Source organism: Cyprinus carpio, chromosome B8 (genome assembly GCF_018340385.1).
Source record: "Cyprinus carpio isolate SPL01 chromosome B8, ASM1834038v1, whole genome shotgun sequence".
Lineage (NCBI taxonomy): Eukaryota > Metazoa > Chordata > Actinopteri > Cypriniformes > Cyprinidae > Cyprinus > Cyprinus carpio.
The window spans coordinates 17980775-18001265 of NC_056604.1; the positions used below are offsets into that span (position 1 = coordinate 17980775).

The 20491-nt window shown below is 36.6% G+C and overlaps 1 pseudogene; it reads left to right on the forward strand.

The window, feature by feature from the left end:
• LOC109070238 overlaps window positions 1-20491 on the forward strand; it is a 123931-nt pseudogene that overhangs the window by 12559 nt on the left and 90881 nt on the right.

Below are 20491 nucleotides of genomic sequence, written 5' to 3' on the forward strand. Positions count from 1 at the left end.
TTTCTGAAGGATCATGTGACACTGAAGACTGGCGTAATGACTGCTGAAAATTCAGGTTTGCATAACAGGTATAAATTATATATAATATAATAAATATATATATATATATATATATATATATATATATATATTCAAGTAGAAAACTGTTATTTTAAATTGCAAATATCTATTTGAAAATATAATAATAATATAGTTTTAACGTTTTACTATATTTTTTATCAAATAAATGCAGCCTTGTTGGGCATAAGAGACTTCTTTTAAAAACAATGGAGAAAAAAATGCAATTTGTTTGTGTGTATGTGTGCATGTTTATGTTCTTTATGAGGACACAAATTTGTATAATGACATGGATATGACATAGGTATTACAACATGAAAGTGATTTATGGGGACACTTTCGGTGTTCAAAAGGCTTATAAATCATACAGAATGATTTTTTTATTTTTAATTTTTTTAATCTAGAAATGCAAGTTTCCTGTATGAGGTAGGTTTAGGTGTAGGGCTATAGAAAATACAGTTTGTACAGTATAAAAACCATAATGCCTATGGAGAGCCCCGTAAACCATAAAAACCAATGTGTGTGTGTGTGTGTGTGTGTGTGTCTGTGTGTGTGTGTGTGTGACCTACATTATAAGGGGCCAGTTAATACAATGAAGCGTATTCAGGTTTCAAGCTAGCTGCCCTACATAATGAGGACATCCAGTTGTCCCATAATTCAAACTGCTAAATAAACACTTTCTTATTATTAAAAATGTATAAATGTTTAGAGTGGAGTTATGGTTAGAGGACAGTAAATATAATTCACTCAGTATAAATTAAAAAAAAAACTTTCCGCTTATGGAAAGTCCTCATAATTATACGTGCACCAACATCTGTGTGTGTTTGTGTGTATTCCGAGTCAGCACACTGACTTGGAAAGAGATCTAAAGAGTTCATTGTTGTTCTGGAGTTGTCCTATTCATCTGTCAAGGAGAGTATGTGGGACAGTGCAGCTCATGGTCTCTTTTTTCCTATGCACACCCACTCTCAATTCCCCTCTCGCTGTCTTTATATCATTCTCACAAACACCCTTGCGTTCGATCATACTTATCTTTTCCTGCTCTCCTCTCGTAGGCATACATTCTGGCACAAGTAAAGGCCAGCCACACTGCTCAGATCCCAGCCGCCCATGCAACCCCTGTCTGGACGCCACCAAAGCCTGCAACCTGAATGAAAACTGCAAGCGCCAGCGCTCCAACTACATCTCCACCTGCACCCGTGCGCAGACCCAGGGCCAGCAGCCCTCACAGCCTCAGTCGCAGGACAGCTGCAACAGAAAGCGCTGCCACAAGGCCTTGCGTCAGTTCTTTGAGCGTGTTGACTCGCAATACAGCTACGGGCTGCTCTTCTGCTCCTGTAAGGACCAGGCCTGTGCTGAAAGAAGGAGACAGACCATTGTACCCTCCTGCTCCTATCAGGACAAGACCAAACCCAACTGTCTTCAGCTGCGCAGCACTTGCCGTCTTGATGTGCACTGCAGGTAGGAAAGCTGTTTCATGGTAGTCCTGAATTAAATTGACATTTATTCATTTACTAGATGCTTTTATCTAAAACCACTTACCATAGCTACAAAACAAGAGATTCATCTTAAGAAGGCCGTAACATAGTAAGTTACAGTTTCCATAAATCTGTAACTCTTGAATCTTTATTTATAACCACGGCTTTCCCACAATGTCTCCATAGAACAGCAACCACAAACTTAATGCAGGGAAAATTCCCTTGGATCTGGGGTTATAAGGGTAGTTCATCCAAAAATGAATTTTCTGTCAACATTGAATTAACTTAATATCCTTCCAAATCCGAATGACGTTCTTTCTTCTGTAGAACACAAAAAGAGAACGTGCTATTTGCTCTTTTACATGCAATTACAATGAATGAGGACAGATGATTTTAAGCTTAAAAAAGACATAAAAGCAACATAGAAACATAAAAGTTTACATTTACATTTTAAATGTATTTTAAAAGTACACTGAACATGATTTACAATTTTATCTCAGGAATTTCACAAACAATTACAAAATGCTAAGCAATACATTTTGAAGCAGAAAACCTGGGATAGTATTTTTTTGTAACCCAATAATCTTTGTTGTATTTATGCAGAAAATATATTTTACAGTCTAGCACAACTTGTGTGCCATATTTGATATTATATATTATAAGTATCATAAGTATCTTAGTATTATATAAGTGTTACCAGTAGTCCTTATTCACTGAAAATCTTTTTTTTTTCATACGGCTTCATAAGATGGCTTACAATTTGCGTTCTTTTTTATATTTGGTGCTTTTGTTTTCTTTTTGGAGCTTGAAAGCTCCAGTTCTTTCAACCTTCAAAAGGAAACAAAAGCACAATACAATTATTATAAAATATCAACCTCTGTTCTTCACATAACACAGCTGTATTGACTTATAGAAGATTTGGAATAAAGACACTTTAGAGACATCCCCAGTCCTTATTCACTTTCATGATATTAAAAAGATTGTCCAGTATATTGTGCAAAAAAACTGCCCTCTTAGGTTTTAAGGAAGAAAGAAAGCCATATGGGCTTGGAAGGTCTTTTTGGATGAACTGTTTCTTTAAGTGCTTTGCTCAGGGGCTTTAGTAGTAATGCATTGTGCTCAAGAGTCCGGTGGTGTTGGCTCATTCTTTGCTGAACCAGCAACCTTTCAGTTAACTGCTCTGGACCTTAACCATTACAACCCCCAAAAATATACAATACATTTGAATACCTGTTAAATTGAATGTAAAGTTTATATTTGATGTTTGCTTAAGCATACCTTGCACTCATTTTCCATTTAATTTTAAGGTTATACACAATGCATTTAATGTTGCTTTGAAATTAAAGCCTGCTCTTTCCCTCCACAATATTCTATTAGTGCCTTGAGCCTTTGCCAGGAAAGTAATTGCAGACATTTTAAGAACCTTCTATTAAACAGAAGAGACTTTCTGCTTAATTGACAATACAGTGTTCAATTAGGCTGAACCGAACATTAGTACATCACTTTTACTGTGTTTCCCTGTGATTTAACAGCCAACCATTTTATTAACACAAGCTTATCCACTACCACTTACCACTGGACCATTCCTGGATTACTCTGTCAATACCTGTCAAGAAATCAGCCCACACACAAATTATTATAGTCATGTGTGTATTTTCTTATTTCAATATTTCAATTTAATATTTATTTTAGTTTTAGGATGGCCATTGTTTGAAAATCATTACGTTGGTTATAAAGGTTTCACAATTAAGGTTTTATTATTTTTTTATTTATTTCGAATAATCTTTTATATTTTACGAGATATAAAATCCGAATTTCTTTTCCAAATATACTATTCTAATTTTCTAATTCAGAATTTATACATTGTGCAAGTCAACCTTTTTTTTTTTACATAAATTTTCTCAAAAAGTTTATATCTCATATTTGTTGTGCCGTTTTTTTATGAAATTGAGAGTTTAAATCTCATAATTACAAGAACATTTTAAGGTATAAACTTAGAATTTATCCTGTGGCAGAAACAGGCTTGCATATGTTTCTAACACATCATGTATCAAAAAATAAATAAATAAATAAATAAATAATAATTATATAAACACACACACACACACACACATATATATATATATATGTATATATATATATATATATATATATAAATGATATATATATATATACACTATATATATATATATATATATATATATATATAGGTATATACACACATACACATATATATAGATATATAGATATATATATTGTATATGTGTGTGTGTTGTGTGTGTGTGTGTGTGTGTGTTATTTTTAATACAATTTTTATGCAGTTTAGTTAGTTTTGGAGTCATAATTTTTATATATATTTTTTTTAAATGCTTTTTGTTTAACATTTGGTGCTGGACCACCAAAGGAAAAGAAGCCTGATCATTCACAAACCTGAAAGGGTCATGCATATTATATACAAATTACAGAAGTGGCATCGAAGATGGATTTGCTTTTAGTCTACAGATACCATGACACATTCCGACGCTAAATCCATGTCTGTGCTGGGAGATGTGGGTAGATGAGCAGTTATCTGTAATTTTCAGCTATGGAGCACAAATAGCCACATAGTGTGAACAGCTGATGTGTCAGAATATTGCATTTCAAAGAAAACTATTCATTCGATTTGATACACATTAATGTCTTTCAAATTCTGACACAATTTGGTCTTGTTAACATGGCCTTTGGTAGTAATGTGCATTTAGCAGTGCCTGATAGGTTCATTGAACACATATGCATAACCAAATAATCGCTGGAGCATTAATAGAGACTCCCTCAAATGATTGAAATTAAATAATCATGCAAGGACACACATGCATACATTTCTTATAGGACAAAAAACACTGTTTCTGTTGTTTCTTTAAATAAGCGGATGTGTAGTTCAAGTGCTCTATCTCGGAATCATCTGTACTGCATGTTTCCCTGCTGATTTTTGACGTTGAAGCAGTATGAAAGTACTTTGAAGGAGAGATCAGAGATATAAGTTAGTAGAGATATGAAGCAGCATTAATGAGGAATTTTAAGAGGACTGATTGGTTCTTGTGTGGCATAAATGTGCTATGTTTAGCATAAGGCTCTATGGTAATGAAGCTGTGCTGCACCTGATGTAAGCAAGCAGTCATATAGTCTCCAAGTTTGTGTGATTGCAAAGGATGGACATAAATCTCTTCTTTTCTCTGTGTGGAGGCACGTCTGTGAGGTATTCATGTGGGTGTGTGTTTATGTGAAATAGAAAGACAGATAATGTAGGTGAAAAGAAATCCATCCCCTCCCACTAATGCACAGCATAGAATAAACGAATCGCATGCTTTTCCACCACACCATTAAAGAATAAAGTCACCATTGTGGTAATTAGTGTTCCATTTGACTGGGAACCATAAAAAACATATATAACAATAAAAAACATATATACTACTGTTCAATAGTTTTGAGCCTTTCAAACAACATTACAATACAAACAATCAACATTCAAAACAAAACAAACAATTTCTATTTTAAATAAATGCTGTCCTTTTGAACTTTCTATTTATCAAAGAATCCAGAGATGAAATGTAGCATGGTTTTCAAAAAAAAAAAAAAAAAAAAAAAAAAAAAAAAGTAGCCAATTATGTGACACTGGAGACTGGAATAAATGCTCCTGAAAATTCAGCTTTGCCATCATGGATTAATTACATTTAAAAATATATTTGAATAGAAAACATTTATTTTAAATGTAATAATATTTCATTTATCCAAAGCGTCTTATTGCATAAAAATATGCAAAGTTCTGTCATACTAGATACCACAGGCCGATCAAAATTTGATATGATCACATCATTATTCACATGGCGCAGTTGAGGCGCATTCCTTTTCACATCAGCAGAAAATAAGCTCACTTCTCAATATTCAAATAGTTGGCTAGTGCTTGCTGTAGCAGTTGCAGCGCACTTCAGCAACCCTCCACCTTCCCTAGCTCCACCTGTATAGATATGCTCAGAGGTAATGTCATGTATGTTAAATATGGGGTTATTTCATATGTTACATGTGCAGCAGCAGAATTTCCTTCAAGATCACAGCAGCATGTCTGTGGATGTATTGGCAGTAGCAAGCTTTGGTCCTTGCTCTGCCGCTGCAGCATTGCAGATATATTCCGCCAAGACCCACATTAACATTGCCATGTATATTACTATGCTAAACTCTCTGAGAGTTGTCATGATAGAAATATGTTTTATAACTTCATGCATTTCCTGAAAATCAAATGAACAACTTACTGTTTGGGACAGAACTGCTCACACATTTCCTAGTCTGTAAAACTATACTGTGCAAATACAGCAACTAGCAGCCAGGACTATTCTGGAAAATCACAATAATATTTTACAGTGTAGCCTATCCATTTGTGTGTGTGTGTGTGTGTGTGTGTGTGTGTGTGTGTGTGTGTGTGTGTTCACACAAAATTTCAAATTTTTCCATTTTTATCAATTCACCCATCTTGAATGACAGATCGCTGTTTGAATTGGCGTTATTAAACATGAATGTCACAGTCAGCTTAATACAGTGCTTCAACTGTACCGGGCCAACTAACAATAAGCCTGGCTTCCCATCCATCTCCACAATCCCCATCCGTTCTCGCCTCATAGCTTGAATCCATTGCAGTGGAAATTGGCCTCACATCATCTCTCATTGGCCACGGCTGCAGTCTGAGCTGTGAGGGATGCCATTGTCTGAGCAGAGGAATACATGATGAACTGGGTAATGAATGACACTGCGGCCTCATATAGGGCTTGACTATTTAAAGCCACAGGAGGCTACACAACCTCACTGATTCAGCACTGTTTGAGTCAATCTCAATAGCCTTATTCACGTCAGTATCTCATCCCGTTCAAATGTCACTAGAGGTCAGTGGCTTTGGGCCTTGGCAAGGAGCATCAGAAATGTATGTACATTGTGTTAGGGTGACATGAGTTTGAATGTGGTTTCTGGTTTCATTCCTTTTCCCCTCATTTTCTGTCTTCTATCAGTGCTTAATTTACGTCGGAACAAGCCAAATCTGGATTTTAGTTGATTCCCTTCCTCATATGTCTCTGAAGGAAACTTAACTTATAATTACTCATACATTTGTTCAATGAAAAATTATGTACACTGTATGTTTATTAAAATTTTTGTCAAGAACTTGCAATATACATGGCAAAAGTTTTTTTTTTTTTTTTTTTTTTTTTTACAGCAAATGTTTAGCAGTTTTTATAATTACCATTTTATAGTGCTTATACAGTATATTTAACATAGTGACAAATATAAATAAATAAATAATTAAAATAAAATAAAAAATCAGAATCAACCAAGCAATTTAAATGACATTACATGTCTCTCCTCTCTTTTTGAGAGTCTGTTCTCTTGCTTTCATAAAGCATGTTGAGCTTGAGTTGACTGCCCCTAACCATGCCCTATTTATGTCAGTATGACACAACAAATTAATGCATTTGTTTTTTTAGCCCAAATCCTAGTCCTGGTATTATCCATCTTATGTAATGGTTTCCACAGCAGAATAACTGGGCTTTTTAGCAAACCCATTCTTTATTTGGAGTTTCATTCTGAGTAGTTCAGCCGAGTGAAAGTTCATGGCAAATTTAATTTCCTGAGATTGAATAAGCAGCATGACTACTGATAAGATTTGTTTACTAAAGTTCTAATGTTCACATACTGCCTCAATTCCACTTATTCTCAATGCCGTGTTATTTAGTGTTAGTCTCTGCAGTAAACAAAACAAGTCATCATTTTTTTATTTAAGGAAAAACCACCCGATTTTAAAGAGCTTGAGCATTTAAAGTGGCAGAAAACATAACTGCAACTTATGTTGTCATCCGTCAGTGTGGACACTAATATAGCCATTGTTCTTAGTGTGAACAGGCCTTTCGATTTTAATAAGAGGCTGGATGAATAAGGTATTAATGGAATGGCATATGGTAGAATCACTGAGATCATATTTCTTTTATTGTTTGCACTGTCATTTTTGTGATTAATGTTAACATTATTATCCTCAGGTATAATTCATAGATGATAGCTTTTTAATAGATTTTTAAGTAGCAAAATGGTTATACATTTTAGACCAAATGATCTGTAAAGTAGTCATATAGTTCTGCTTAAGAGAAAAAAAATAAAATAAAACTGCTGGTCTCAACTGGTTTGAACTGGTCTAAACAACCTCAGAACTTTGGCATATATTCTGGCAAGGTTCTATCATAGTTATGAACATAAATTCCTCCAATGATGTTAACAAAACATTTGATCAAAGTTATTAGGTTAAATATTAACGCAAAAAAAAAAAACATTATTTATACATCATTCTTGGAATGTTTTGTTTTTCTCCCCTAAACATTTAAGTTGTTTGTACATCTAACATTTTTTAAATTATACTAGTTGAAGAACGTCCAGAAAACATTCAAATGTAACGTTTTCATAATGTCTGCAAAATGATAAAATGAAATGTTTCTTTAACATTCAAAAAAGGTTTTTAGAACATTTAAAAGATGATTTAAACATTCAGAGAATATTTAGAAATGATGTTTTCATGAATTAATGGGAATGTTAACAAAACATTCTTAGACCAAATTTTGTTACTGTGTTAGCAGATTGGTTTGTACCCTAAACACCTCTAAAACCGCAAACTAGACCAATCTTACTAGCTTATCTTTGCTTAAGTCATTTCGTCAAATCAAATGTTTCAGTGTCTCCACTTCTGAGGATTCAGAGGTCTGTTTTCAGGATGATTGTTGTTGTAGCTTGTGCTCTTTGCTGTTGTGATTGGGAGCATTTTCAAGCCTGCCATTTTTCATTTCATGTTTGAATTTGTGTCTATTGTGATGCTACAGTGTTGATGGTCATGACAAGCCGAATCAGATGCCAATTGTGATTTTTTTTTTTTTTTTTTAGGGATAATTCATTGTTTATTTGGACTGAAGCACTTGGTTGATGAATATGTAGTTTAAGGATATTCATCTAGCACCATTTGCACTGAAGCACTTGCTTGAGTCACCCCCTAAATACACACAAAAATGTTTAGCTCTGATTTATAGTACAGGAATGTTGTTTATCTGTTTTGATGGGGACTGGTGGGAGGCCAAATATAGGAGCAGTCAAGAGTGGTTTGGAGCATACAGCCCAGGCAAATAAAGCATAGACTGACAGGGGTTACCTATCGATCCCTCCACAATAGGAGCCGGGTCAGGGTTCTGCTGGAGAAGTATATGGATCTGACAGGCTTTTGTGCAGTAGGATGTGGTGTGTTTTCCAAATATGGGTAACATGCCAAATGAGCAGTCTGTCCCACTGCTGAGTTTATTTATCTTTGCGCAGTAATGCCAGATGTGAGAGAATATGCATGTTGCAGCAAGAGGTAAGTTTCGGTAAGTTATAACAGAGGGATATCAACACATTTTCAAAGTCAATTTTCTGTGTTGTACCTTGACACTCTAAAATGCCACAATGACTCACAAGAAAGTGCATAAATGAGCTGTTTGCCAAATTGTAGAGAGGTGCCTTGATGCCTATTGTCTATGTAAGCTACTGTTCACAGAGAATGTTTTCTTGTGTTTATAAATGTGGGACGCAGCACAGCCGAATAAAAAGAACAAAAGTTCTTGAGACATTTTAGCCCATTTAACATAAATGTGATGCTCTACATTAATTGCTCACCCTCACGTCGTTCCAAACCAATAAGGTCATTGTTCATCTTTGGAACACAAATTAAGATATTTTTTATTTGAAAAATCTGAGAGCTTTCTGACCAAGGGAAACTACCATGATCAAGGCCCAGAAAGATATTAAGGACATTGTGTGAAATAGTGCATGTGGCCATTCAGTGGTTCAATCTTAATTTTTATGAAGCTATGAGAATAACTTTTTTTTTGTGCGCAAAGAAAACAAAAATAACGACTTTCACTTAAGCATTTTTTTTTATCTTCCGGGTCCGTCCCGCCGCCATTCACATGAGCACCATGATGCATAATCAACATTTCTCTGGCTTTTTCTACTGATTTATATATGTACTAAGCACATCACAGTGCATTCTGCTGAAGTATGGAAAGATTTTTTGACCTGGTCAAGTGAAAATGGCTTTTATGTGGAGTGATAGGAAACCTAGATGAACCAAAATTGGATGTAGCCAGTCACATCAGTCTGAGTATGGTCTACAGTTAGGTAATGGATTGCAGGTAGAAGGGCACCAGGCCAGTGACTGCATTGGCTGAAAACAGTGTCTTAAATATGATTCTGGCAGCAGCTGCCAGAAAAGAAACTTGAGTAAAGATGTAATGTGAAAATAACTGGAGGTTATTAAGTCAAAGAAAGTCAAGGGTTTTAGATGCACTTGATGGATCGTGTAGTGAATGCAGTTTTGTTTGGCGAGAAGTGAGTTTGCATTAAAACTTACTCACAGAATAATAAAAGTCTGGACCAGGAACTGAATTAAAATAGTGTCATTGAAGGATCTGGTGGCAATTCTGTTGATAATGCAGCCCACATGATTCAGCTGTTGTCATGATGTTGCTCCACAAAACCATTTCGCCTGTGATAATGCAGGGATTTTACACACGTGGGGCTACTACTGCAGTACTTTTAACTAAGATGGAGATACAGTGAGAATGTAAGGCCTTGGGAGAAGGAGAAGCTTCCTTGACGAGGTTGAGTTTGTTTGGCATGTTTATATCTTGTCTGAAATGCTTAAGTGGTTACAAATAAGAAAAATGAAATGGTCATACGAGACAAAGGGACTGACATTAGTTAACATTGTTTATAAGTATAATAAGAAACATCATATATCTGTTCCATAACGTGCCAATCTACCTTATTGGCTACAAAGGTTGTCTTAGGAGGCAGCATTAATCTTCCATCATGGAACCCAATAAGTGAAGAATTTGCTCTTGATCTAGGCAACTCAACTCGCAATTTAAGTAGAGTTTTTTATGTTTAGCATGTTTGCTAAACGAACAGCCATTATATTCTAGACAGATGACAGACATTCTGTTTATTACTATTAAGAATTATAATATATTTTAAACTTATTTTTATCTGAATTTTAATCATAGCTGTTTTATTGAGTGGTTGCTGGTCTTATGGCCCTGAAATTTTTTGACTGACACAGCACATTGGGTCAGCTATTTGTAGTTATAATAAATAAGGACTTTTTTTAAAGTAGTTGAAGCATGCGGTGCAGTTCCCTATCTGTTGATCACTTCAAGAGTCAAGTTATGTCGTGACGACATTAGGGGGTTTACTTGAGAGCCCCAATCCGCTCTGACTTTTAGAGAAAATTTGCTAAAATAAATTGGGCTAGTGGATTTTGCTAATTAAATAGGCGACAGGTGCAATCCACTCATTCAGATTTTTACTTCGGAGCCGAGAGGGGTGAATGATTCTTCTTCACAAAGCCTTTTTGTTCTGACTGGAAGAAAGAAGCTTTGTTCCTGTTTGGGCGTTACGACACAAAATAGCGGTGTCCCCCCCCACCCCCCCCCCTGTTGAATCAGCAATTCCCCTTGCAGTGTGCTTCAACTAAAATAACAGTTTCTCATCATGAATGGCTCGTGTCTTTTTAAAGTTTCCTTCCCACCCAATCTCTCTTGGTTGCAGTCATTACCTGTCTTCTGTCGACGGACGCGATCGTTGTCTTCCAGTGTCTGGGCATCCAACAACGCTAAAGCTGCGTTCGTGGATGACTCATGCATTCACTGTGAAAGCATTATATGAGCATGGCTTTCACTGCGATCTCGCCTCGCCTTCTCTCTCCACACGGGGATGGACCCATCCGGTTTTTCTCTGTCACAATCAAAAAACTGCCAGCTAGAGCTCAGGGATATCTGAGGATTTTACAGGGACAAGCTTCTCCACTTGGTGTGGACGAACTCCTAGCCTTGTGACGGTCCCCAGTATCACTCGGTGCTCCACCGAGGGATAGGATGTTGATCACAGCATCGGAGGATGGGCTATCGTCCTCCAAGGATGAAGATATGGTGGGGCTGCACCCCTTGGGTGTTGCGGATGCCATGGAATTGGCCAGAAGCTGCTCGTCTGTCTCCTCTGTCCTCCTTACTACCCTCGATGGCAGGGCAGCTAGGGGGTATGTTGACATACCTGTGCCCCCAAACGCCTCCACTTGGAGGAATCGTCCTCGTCTCCCATCCAAAGCCTGTAAGCTGACAGTGACTCTCACCGCCAAAGCTTACAGTGCTGCAGGCCTCTGGCCCTGCATGCTATGGCTATCCTTGCAGGTCCCACCAAGCCAAGGCCACTCAAACAACAATGCACGAGGGTAGATCCAACATGGGGTTGATGCAGGAAAACTGCACACGGCGGCGGATCTGACTTCGCCCTTCATGGATTGAAAAGTCACGGCATGGTCCCTCTGGAAGGCGAAAGTAAGTGATGTCCAACACTTTTGTGGGGCACTCAGAGAGCACCATCTTTCAGCTCAGTCTCACTTGAGATGAGAGAGATGTTGGACAAAGTTCCGCTTTCTTGACGCTCCCCCATCTTGCAGGTTTGGCCTATCGGCGGCGACACTGTCGAGGGGAGGACATTACCAAGCAGTTCTTTCGGCAGTGCATAGAGACAGACTGAGGCCATCCAGGACATCTTGCCCCGGTGTGATCCTCCAAGCTGCCACCCAGCCACCCCGCTCCACAGCAGGCCACGCCTCAGCCTGTTTGTCACCAAGGGCGAGGGGGAGGGCCGGGCGGAGAATCCTTTGTTTCATTTCCTTTCTGTTCTGCCATTTGGTTTCAGGAAGGTCAGCGAATTTGCGGCAGGGGGCATTTGGGAAGGTTACAGAGCCTTTGCGTAGCATTTGTCTGAACACGCAGCTGCTTGTCAACATTTACAATGGCACAGGGTTGTGACGGGGTTTCAGGTTGTGATGCTTTTCCATGGATTCCCATATCTTCATGACATAACTCGAAGTGACTGACAGATAGGGAATGTCTTGGTAATGTATATATACCCTCGTTTGATGGATGGAACGAAGACATCAAGTCCCCATCATGCCACAACCTCGAAGCATCGCTGGTTGCCAGGGACAACACGTTCTCGGGCTCCTCAGTGTAAAACCTGAATGAGTGGATACACTTGTCGCCTATTTTATACCCCCGTTATGCACTGGGTGTTGGGCTCAGGCATGCAAAAAATTCTATAGCCAAAAAATTTCAAAAAAAAACCGTTTTTTTCCAAAACGTTTAAGTAAGAGCGGATTGGTGGTCTCACGTTTAACCCCCCTATGTCTTCACGACATAAACATCTCCAATTCCCTCCCATCAGGGAACGAGGGTTACGTACGTAACTGAGACATTATGTCTGACACTTTATTATTTTCCTCATGTGTGTTTTAAATTCTGACAGATTCGGCTATAGACTTAAATATTTTTTATTGTTTATCAACTAAGAAAAGTGATAGAATTGTTCTTTCTAAAAGTCATATTATTGACATTGTTCCTCTGTAGACTTTACTGTTCTCCACAGAATTAGAACAATTGTTCAAACTTTATAGTTATTGGCATTTGGGATTGTTTCCACAAAAGATGTTGTGTGATGGTTCGCTAAAATTTTAAATTCTAAAAATTTCCAAAATTAAGGTATCTACCGTAGGCTAGATGACTAGAACAGACTTTGGGCAGACTGTGTGTTGAAAGCAATTGGCAATAATGAAATGCCAGTCTCTAGGCAGCTCACTAGGTTTTTGGAACAGAAGCCACATTTAATGTGACAGAAACGCAAAGTGATTTGGTGTAAACATAGAATAATGGAGTAGAGAATAGACAAAAAAACCATGAAAAATGTCTATGCTATCATGAATATCAAGAGTGACTGAACCAAAATAGACATGTCCAAGAACTATGGACCATTTAAAAAAAATCATCCTTTCATTAAATTAAGAAGGGAATACCTGAATTATTTAACTAAAACCTCTGCTTTGGCATTAATGTTGTGTTTAAAGTATCACAACAGATGAGGTAATAAGAAGTCCCATAAAAGACGCAAAAGACAAAGGAGGCACTTGAGCATCAAATAATTTTGGCTTTTTCAGCTCAGAAGCTCTTTCATGCATAGATGTGAAGCTGGATCAAATGCGACATATCAAAATGTTTTAAGTCTCCACTCTCCACTTCTCCCTCTCTCCACTGTTGTTTTTCCTCTCCACCCGCATCTGATTTGTCTGAGAGATTTGGGATAGTCTCTCACAGGGAGAAGGCAAAAGAACAGAGTCGATTTTTACCAACAGGTACCCTGACCCCCAATTCCTCTGCTCTAACATAACACTGACTAGGATGAAGCAAGATATTTGTAAGAGTCAGGAATTCATATGGAGAGAGAAAGGATTAAGTAAAGCAATGTATTAGTGGCAGGGGTGTCTTTGGTAGAGTTAAAACCTGAATTTTAAAGCAGTTTTGTTGCAAAGTTTTTTGGCTTTTAGTAGAATAGAATAGAATAGAATAGAATAGAATAGAATAGAATAGAATAGAATAGAATAGAATGGCCATCTGTTTAGTAGGAGGTATAGGAGAGCATGCAATTTCAGACACAGCCACTGTCTTTATGAGTGAGCTGATGCAATATTCACTCAACTGATTCGTTCAGAAACTCTGTGTGAGATGAAGCAAGATGTGCCAGTGGTTAATTTATTGTCATGTTGAAGTATTTTCAAAACGATTTCACTTGTAATTGTGCTATGGACCAGAAAAGGCTGAAATCATTTCCTTCATAATCAGTGTTTGGGGTAACGCATTACAAGTAATGCAAGTTATGTAATCAGATTACTTTTTTAAGTAACTAAAAAAAACTAACACCAATATATTTTAATTTACATTAATTTAAAAGGAAATAATTCTGAGTTACTTTTTCAAATAAGTAACGCGCAGTTACTTTTTAACTTTCCCATGGCTTGACAGGCAGCTCTCATGTTGCCATGCTGAGAGAAATTGGGAGTAGTTGCAGAGGGTGTTGTGTGTGCGCCTGTGTGAACATGATGCTTACTGTAGTTTCTAGACTAAATATGAACATGTTTTACTAGGGGTGTAACGGTTTCAACAAAATTCATGGTTTGTTGTTCGGTTTGGATACGACACAATGGTGTCACGGTTCGGTACGTTTTCGATATGGGGGAGTGGGGGTGGATGGTTAGGCAAATTGCTTTTTTTCCGTTGCAATGTTGGAAATATTTTATGATTTAAACCATGAAGGGTGAGCCAAATGGATATCACTAGAAAAGTGAAAATAAAAAAAGGGCCGAATGACCAGTAATTACGGAGCTTTCAGCATCTGACCACCACAATATTCTCTCAGAGACAACGTGAGATGAATCTAACTTCAAAATATGCTTGAGTAACGGTAATATAGCTAACTATTTTTTGCAAATTTTATGCCCTTAAATTTCTCTTATAGTGGAGAGAAAAAAAATAAAAAATAAAAAAAAAAGCTAAAAAAGAAACATACAACAATAGGTTTTGTTTTTGAAAAGTCATTGCTTTTTATTTCATAGATGTTTATTGATGACTGCAGTGTTAATATTTTAATTATAGGCCTATAATTAATTGTATAATAGACTTGTTTTAAAATACCTTTTTTAAAAACATTTTAATTGAGGAGCAAATAGCCTTATCTTTTATTATCCTCGCAGCGTGTCAGTTATGCGGTAATATTGCGGGCAATTTTTATTTGTCAATTTTAAATTTAATAATAAATGTAATAAAAAAAAAAAAAACCCCTTTGTAATAATAATAGGCCTAATAAACATGAGAAAAAAACAATTGTAAACAGGGGCTACTTAATTGAAAAATGCCCCAAAATCCTCCCTAATACTACTTGCCAAACTAAATTTATGTTTTTGACAATATCTCTGGCTATGCGTTGATACAAGATCCTCATCTTTCGACGCACCCCAGCAAGGGGACGTTATCGCGGGGCAGACACCATATTGCCTGTTATGTCATTTGGGCTGCCTTGTTGAGCGCAGTGGCACTGAGAACATTATATTTCCACACCACCCTTTAAAGCTCTTTTTATTTTCCCCAAATGTAATAGGATTAGTCCCCACAAATCAATTTGGTTTGTATGCATACAGAACCGAAAGCCCCGTACCAAAAAATGGTTTCAATACCAATACGTGTATCGTTTTACACCCCTAGTATTTACTCATCTCACCTGCACAAAAATGTCAGCAGTATTCCCCCTTCCGAAAATGAATCAAAACCCAGGTCGAAAATGGAAAACTCAGAATATTATACAAAAAAAACCCGCCAACAGTTAAATTGTTAAATAAGACAAATATCCGTTTGTGTATTTAATTTTTTTTCCATTTTATTAAACCAATGTCTCTTTGCTACTGACCTTCGATGATCCAGTTCAAAACCATATTTTTGCAAACAAAAAAACATCACACTTTTTGTGTTTCATTTGTTATATTGCTGAGTATATTGAAAAAACTTTCTTTCTCCTGTGTCATATTCTTCATGCAATTTGTTTGGCTGCGCCCTCTACTGTACAAGAAATTGAATTTACATTTCCTTAAAGCCTGTGTGTAATTTAATTTTTGTTTTTACTTTTATTGTTTAAAAGAGCTTTTTTACACTTGTAAAAAAATAAATTAGCGAAATAATACTAAATAAAACAACTTTTTTTTATAATTAAAAACAAACAAACAAAGCCCCCTTCCCCAATTTTTAAAAAGTAACCCCCCCAAATTAACATAACACGAACCCATTACTTTCCATAAAAAGTAAAAAAGTACTGAGTAAATATGCAATATTGGTAATGCATTACTTTTAAAAGTAACTTTCCCCCAACACTGTTCATAAAAAAAGAAGGATCTGTCTTTTGTTGGAAAGGAGAAAGAAACAATCGCTCCATCGTACACTTTCTAGCCCCCATAGCCTCGTTTCATTTGTGTGTTAAATTAAACATGCTGTCTCTTCTCTACAGTTTTCTTAAGCCCCCTGCACTCATCTAGACTGCAAAAGCAGCACTGTCTCCTTTTAAGTTAAATATTTCAAGTTTACTATATCCAATATATGATGAGAAATGTTTCCTCTCTGGGGTGAATCAATAAATCTGAACATGCCCCCCCTAGCTGCTGGAAGATGGGAATCTAACATAAATAGGCCCAGTAATGGGCCCTCGACATCGATAAGTTATGAAATTCAGTAGAGATTGGGAACCCATTTCAATTGCTTTTTCTTTTGGCGAAAAAAGGTGCAGGGCTCTTTTTGTTTGTCCAGTGTCAATTTTCATTAGTCCTCAAAGTGGCTCAGCTCTTTTTTGTCCTTCAAGGCAGCATTGGGGGAGAGCTCTTTCATTCTCAAGTACAGGGTGACTCCATCATTTGCCAATTGAGAGGCATAGCTTCAGGCGCTCCATGTGCAATGAAAGCAGATTTTTAATCTTTATTCGCAAAACAACTTCAAAAAAGGTTTTTGAAGAAAACCTGGGCCTCTGTGCGATCAGAATACGGAATTTCTTCCCACTGTTAGATTAAACAAGAACCATTTGACCCTATAGGGATAAAACAGGCAAGGTACGTGCAGTCTGTTCAATAGGATGTACTGCTGCTAGATATTTTTCAGGGTTAATGTTTCAAACTGTTTTTATCTATACAATAAAAGTCCAAAGGGGGGTCCAAAACACCTGGACAGTTGTGTGAATTTTATGTCTGTCCTTCACAACCCCTCATTTGCATTCATGTGTAAATACAGTATGCTGTCCAAACAAGGGTCATCAAGCGCACAAGAGTAAAGTGAATAGACATACATATTCTAGAAATGAAAAAAATAATTACAACTACTACTGCTCCAATTAATTCCACACAATTCCACACCATTCAATTCCACAATTGTACACACTGAATTCTAAGATAAATGCTACAGCCTCAGCCTCTACTAACCAAAATTACTGTTAAAAAGATATTAATTACCCATTTGCCTGAAGAGCACTGGGTCGAAATTCATTATCACAAAAACCCCCTGACCAAATTACAGTATTTTAAGCATCTTTTAATTTTTTTTTTTTGGTCTCTTTTTTCTATTTTTTTAATGAAAGAACTGTTAGCAGTGCTCATTTTGGGGTTTTCCTCAGAGAATACAGAATCTAAAAGGACCTTTTTAACCCCGTCAAAGGCAGGCCTGACAGGCTGTAATTTGTTTTGAGCAGTGAGTGGTCCACTCAGGTATAACAGAGGAGTCCTAGCGAGAAACTGAAATGTGCTTTATCTTGATGCCAGAGCACTTTTTTCTGCCCAAACAATCCTTAGACAAGCCCTTTTCTAAAACTTCAAGTGTGAGCAGTAAATTATAGGAAGGTGCAGTTATATTGTCCCTCACCTGAAAGACAAAAACTACAACCTTTTTCTATCTTGGTCCTATCTTGTCTCGCTTTTGCCATGAAAAAACACTGTTTGGTATGGTTACTTGCTAACTCCATCTCCTCTGCTAATATGATACATTTCAGTTACCCCCACCCCCCCAAACACCCCCCAGTAAGTGAAGCATGGAGAAAAAAGTCTGTGTAAAATTAGGAGGAAAAAAAATCTCATTACACTGACACAAAAAGGAAAAGCGCAATGTGTGCTCTGAGGTTACAGCTAATACCGGAATGTAGAGAGAACAAATAAGACATAGAACAAATAAGACAAGCATTATTTGCTTCATTAGCTGTTTAATGCAGTTAGAAACAACTAAAGGAGGTCCCAGTTTTGAGGAGTGTTTAGCTGTAGGTGAGGGAAATAAGAGATATTACTATTGATTGAGTCTAAGACAGGCAGCAATTTCAATTCCTGATCACATGGGGAAAACAGTGTCTGTCACTTGTCATTATGCCTGTGAGCATCAGAAGATGTGGCAGAAGAACAGGATTGTTGTTTCCAAAGAAGCATATAGAGGGAAAAAATAATCAACAATACAAAAATAAAAAAAAAGTAAAAGATCAAATAATGTATAAAACCACCTCTCTTTTTCCTCTAAAAATAACACTGTTTCAGAGGGAGACTGTTTCCTCTTTTGCCTCCTTTGAGGACATTGATTTCTTACTGAGGAAACACAGGCATAGAATCCATTAATTCCATTGCTGTGATTGGCTACACTGTAAAATAAGAAGAGGAAGAAGAAGATGAAGAAGAATCCATTAATTTTTATGGATTGTCCATGTGTCTGAAACACAACAGAAGTAAAATGCAACATCTGTTGTTAAAAAAGGGAATATTCCTACAGCTACATATTAATACAGTACCAGTTGTGCCCTATTTTTTTGGCAGGTTTTATATAAAAATATATAAATAGGTAAATAATATTCTAATATTAATTGCTCGTTGTAGTAACACTCTCAAAAGAAAAAATTTACAATTGTCACTGGTGTGGAAAGCTTTCAAAATGTACTACTACTATATTATACAGTTATTTTGGGTACTAATATTAAGGGACTAATAGGTAGCATTGTAGGAGTAAAAATAAGGTCCAAAAATGTAATCTTCTAGCTTTTTATACCTTATGGGTTACACATTTAGTGTGTGGACAGCTACACCTTTTTTTTTCTGAGAGTGTAGTGTAAAAACTAGTGGCCCATGTACCATGTAAAATATCAAATGTAAACTGGTAAAACTTAATTTACATTGGGGACTGAAGATAAAACAAACACTGAGAGGGGAACTTTTTTCAGAAGTTTAACAACACACATCACAACCAACACACAACAAATCTGAGCAAAACTTTTAAACTTACACGTTCATTCACAACAGACTGTAGCACTGTTTTTTGTGTTTTTTCTATTTTTTCTCAGAGCAAAGAGTAAGCCTTGATTTTTCACGAGAAACCCTTGCAGTAATATAAGTAGGAAATGGGCTTTTTGCATTATTTATAAGTACTAGGAATGCATTGGAATAAAAACTTTTGCTTTTGCCAAAATTGTGTCAAAGTATATATTTCATTAGACATGTATTACAGGATATAAAACACCATCTCACCCAGTTTACTAGATTGCCGCAAATAGTTAAAAAAAGTAAGAAAAGGAGCTTGGAAAGTTTTTGTGAAGTTTTATGACTTCCAGCCCCTATTCTTTCAAGTTTTTAGATAATCATGTTTGGGGAACCCAAACTGGTACTGTAATTAAATATTTTTTGCACTTCTCCATTTGATTCCAGCAGCATGAACAGATGTAATTAGACATTTAAATCGCAGCAGGGTCTTTAGCTGTATGCTAATTAAAAGGTGCATTTACAAAGGAGGGAGGGTGTATGAGTTAAATGCACACCGGATGCCACTGGTACCTACTCTGTGTTTAGTAGTACATTCCACAGAGACCCACTTCTAACTGTACTTTCTGTCTGACTCAAACTTAAGAGTGCAGCAAAGGGCACTTGAACAACAACGTTTGTCAAGTGTTTTTTGAAAGAGCAGTTTTTAAGACTGGAGAAAAATACAATAATGATACTTTGATTCAAGCTAACTTTTGTAATCAGATTTTAATAGTAGGGCTGCTTGAGAAACCATTCTTCTGTAGTGCAACCTTAATATTTACATTACATTTACATTTAATCATTTAGCAGACGCTTTTATCCAAAGCGACTTACAAATGAGAACAGTAGAAACAATCAGATCAACGAGAACAACAACTTTTGACCGGTATACAAGTGCTATGACAAGTCTCAGTTAGTGTGGGGTTGGGTACAGAAACACGTAGCCAGGTTTTTTTTTTTTTTTTTTTTTTTTTTTTTTTTTTGGAATATGATAGACAAAAAAAAGGTAAGTACTAGTATTAGTTGGTTAAGTTGGGCAAGGCGAAAAAGATGAGTCTTTAGATGTTTTTTTTGAAAATGAGTAAAGACTCCTAGCTGTTCGAAATTGAGATCGGGAGGTCATTCCACCAGCTGGGGAGCAGTCCAGGAAAAAGTCCCGTGAGGAGTGATTTTGAACCTC